We start from the raw sequence: 4,536 nt of genomic DNA, 5'->3' as shown, positions 1-4,536 counted from the left end.
ATATGCAATAAAAACAGAACTTCTCTCCTTTCCAATATCTTACTCAGTATTTTAACGAGAAACAAATAGTTGATTGAAAATTAAGTGTTTACGGTTAATTTCTAATCAATTATGTGTTTGCATCATTTTTATCGTATACTTAATAAATTAATAGCAATAAACTGAAAACTCACAAAAACGTGGAAAAACAGCAAAATATTGCCTAATTCGATGATATTTTGTTTATATCACATGGGGAAAGGGGATGATAAACGTCAAAATATAGCTGAATTCAATGATTTTTAGTACGAAATAAAATGCAAGAACACTTGCTTAAAATGCAATTTTATGCGAAAATCTGAGATTTGAAGGCCAAAACACATATCGTGATACTACATGAAATAGTATCGAAATATTGGTAAAAATTAATATATTTACGTAATATCAAACTACATCAAAAACGTGAAAAAAAATCATTATTATACGAAATTTGAGGATTTTAACTTCAAATCATAGAGCGAGGTTTCGTATTATTTAGATCCAAGGAAAGACATATGACAATGTTGTTTCAAATTCAAATGATAAAAATCAATGTGTTTTCATTAGAATTAACTAAAATGTTCCTGATTTTCCGTTTATATTACCGATGGAAGATGTACGCGTAAAACCGCTCTAATCCGGCTGAAACGTCGATATATGCAATAAAAACAGAACTTCTCCCCTTTTTTATGTCTTACTCAGTATTTTAACGAGAAACAAATAGATTGTTGAAAATGAAGTATTTAAGGTTATTTTCTGATCAATTATGTGTTTGTATAATTTTTATCGTATATTTTATGAATTAATAACAATAAACTGAAAATTCACAAAAACGTGGAAAAACAGCAAAATATTGCCTAATTCGATGATATTTTGTCTAAATCACATAAAGGAAAAGGGGATGATAAAGGTCAAAATATTGCTAAATTCGATGATTTTTAGTACTAAACAAAATGCAAGAAAACTTGCTTAAAAATGCAATTTTATGCGAAAATCTGAGATTTGAAGGCCAAAACACATATTGTGATACTACATGAAATAGTATCGAAATATTGGTAAAAATTAATATATTTACGTAATATCAAACTACATCAAAAACGTGAAAAAAAATCATTATTATACGAAATTTGAGGATTTTAACTTCGAATCATAGAGCGACGTTTCGTATTTTTTAGACCCTAGAAAAGACGTATAAAGATGTTGCTTCCAATACAAATGATAAAAATCAATGTGTTTTCATTATAATTAACTAAAATGTTCCTGATTTTCCGTTTATATTACCGATGGAAGATGTACACGTAAAACCGCTCTAATCCAGCTGAAACGTCGATATATGCCATAAAAACAGAACTTCTCCCCTTTTCAATGTCTTACTCAGTATTTTAACGAGAAACAAATAGATTGTTGAAAATGAAGTATTTAAGGTTATTTTCTGATCAATTATGTGTTTGTATAATTTTTATCGTATATTTAATGAATTATTAACAATAAACTGAAAATTCACAAAAACGTGGAAAAACAGCAAAATATTGCCTAATTCGATGATATTTTGTCTAACTCACATAAAAGAAAAGGGGATGATGAAGGTCAAAATATTGCTAAATTCGATGATTTTTAGTACAAAACAAAATGCAAGAAAACTTGCTTAAAAATGCAAAATTTGCGAAATTCTGAGATTTGAAGGCCAAATCACATAATGTTAGAAAACATGAAGTAGTATCGAAATATTGGTAAAAACGAATATACATACGTAAAATCACACTACATGAATAACGTGAAAAAAGTCACTATGTTACCATATTTGAGGATTTTAACTTCAAATCATAGAGCGAGGTTTCGTATTATTTAGATCCAAGGAAAGACATATGACAATGTTGTTTCAAATTCAAATGATAAAAATCAATGTGTTTTCATTAGAATTAACTAAAATGTTCCTAATTTTCCGTTTATATTACCGATGAAAGATGTACACGTAAAACCGCTCTAATCCGGCTGAAACGTCGATATATGCAATAAAAACAGAACTTCTCTCCTTTCCAATATCTTACTCAGTATTTTAACGAGAAACAAATAGTTGATTGAAAATTAAGTGTTTACGGTTAATTTCTAATCAATTATGTGTTTGCATCATTTTTATCGTATACTTAATAAATTAATAGCAATAAACTGAAAACTCACAAAAACGTGGAAAAACAGCAAAATATTGCCTAATTCGATGATATTTTGTTTATATCACATGGGGAAAGGGGATGATAAACGTCAAAATATAGCTGAATTCAATGATTTTTAGTACGAAACAAAATGCAAGAACACTTGCTTAAAATGCAATTTTATGCGAAAATCTGAGATTTGAAGGCCAAAACACATATCGTGATACTACATGAAATAGTATCGAAATATTGGTAAAAATTAATATATTTACGTAATATCAAACTACATCAAAAACGTGAAAAAAAATCATTATTATACGAAATTTGAGGATTTTAACTTCAAATCATAGAGCGAGGTTTCGTATTATTTAGATCCAAGGAAAGACATATGACAATGTTGTTTCAAATTCAAATGATAAAAATCAATGTGTTTTCATTAGAATTAACTAAAATGTTCCTGATTTTCCGTTTATATTACCGATGGAAGATGTAAAACCGCTCTAATCCAGCTGAAACGTCGATATATGCCATAAAAACAGAACTTGTCCCCTTTTCAATATCTTACTCAGTATTTTAACGAGAAACAAATAGATTGTTGAAATGAAGTATTTAAGGTTATTTTCTGATCAATTATATGTTTGTATAATTTTTATCGTATATATAATGAATTAATAACAATAAACTGAAAATTCACAAAAACGTGGAAAAACGGCAAAATATTGCCTAATTCGATGATATTTTGTCTAAATCACGTAAAGGAAAAGGGGATGATAAAGGTCAAAATATTGCTAAATTCGATGATTTTTAGTACAAAACAAAATGCAAGAAAACTTGCTTAAAAATGCAAATTTTGCGAAATTCTGAGATTTGAAGGCCAAAGCACATATCGTGATACTACATGAAATAGTATCGAAATATTGGTAAAAATGAATATATTTACGTAATATCAAACTACATCAAAAACGTGAAAAAAATCATTATTATACGAAATTTGAGGATTTTAACTTCGAATCATAGAGCGACGTTTCGTATTTTTTAGACCCTAGAAAAGACGTATAATGATGTTGCTTCCAATACAAATGATAAAAATCAATGTGTTTTCATTATAATTAACTAAAATGTTCCTGATTTTCCGTTTATATTACCGATGGAAGATGTACACGTAAAACCGCTCTAATCCGGCTGAAACGTCGATATATGCAATAAAAACAGAACTTCTCCCCTTTTCAATATCTTACTCAGTATTTTAACGAGAAACAAATAGATTGTTGAAAATGAAGTATTTTAGGTTATTTTCTGATCAATTATATGTTTGTATAATTTTTATCGTATATTTAATGAATTAATAACAATAAACTGAAAATTCACAAAAACGTGGAAAAACAGCAAAATATTGCCTAATTCGATGATATTTTGTCTAAATCCCATAAAGGAAAAGGGGATGATAAAGGTCAAAATATTGCTAAATTCGATGATTTTTAGTACAAAACAAAATGCAAGAAAACTTGCTTAAAAATGCAAAATTTGCTAAATTCTGAGATTTGAAGGCCAAATCACATAATGTTAGAAAACATGAAGTAGTATCGAAATATTGGTAAAAACGAATATATATACGTAAAATGACACTACATGAATAACGTGAAAAAAGTCACTATATTACCATATTTGAGGATTTTAACTTCAAATCATAGAGCGAGGTTTCGTATTATTTAGATCCAAGGAAAGACAATGTTGTTTCAAATTCAAATGATAAAAATCAATGTGTTTTCATTAGAATTAACTAAAATGTTCCTAATTTTCCGTTTATATTACCGATGGAAGATGTACACGTAAAACCGCTCTAATCCGGCTGAAACGTCGATATATGCAATAAAAACAGAACTTCTCCTCTTTCCAATATCTTACTCAGTATTTTAACGAGAAACAAATAGTTGATTGAAAATGAAGTGTTTACGGTTAATTTCTAATCAATTATGTGTTTGCATCATTTTTATCGTATATTTAATAAATTAATAGCAATAAACTGAAAACTCACAAAAACGTGGAAAAACAGCAAAATATTGCCTAATTCGATGATATTTTGTTTATATTACATGGGGAAAGGGGATGATAAACGTCAAAATATAGCTGAATTCAATGATTTTTAGTACAAAACAAAATGCAAGAACACTTGCTTAAAATGCAATTTTATGCGAAAATCTGAGATTTGAAGGCCAAAACACATATCGTGATACTACATGAAATAGTATCGAAATATTGGTAAAAATTAATATATTTACGTAATATCAAACTACATCAAAAACGTGAAAAAAGTCATTATTATACGAAATTTGAGGATTTTAACTTCGAATCATAGAGCGACGTTTCG

Source organism: Procambarus clarkii, chromosome 93 (genome assembly GCF_040958095.1).
Source record: "Procambarus clarkii isolate CNS0578487 chromosome 93, FALCON_Pclarkii_2.0, whole genome shotgun sequence".
In the NCBI taxonomy this organism is placed as follows: domain Eukaryota; kingdom Metazoa; phylum Arthropoda; class Malacostraca; order Decapoda; family Cambaridae; genus Procambarus; species Procambarus clarkii.
The sequence above is the reverse complement of the archived record's forward strand: the minus strand, read 5'-3'. Positions refer to the sequence as shown.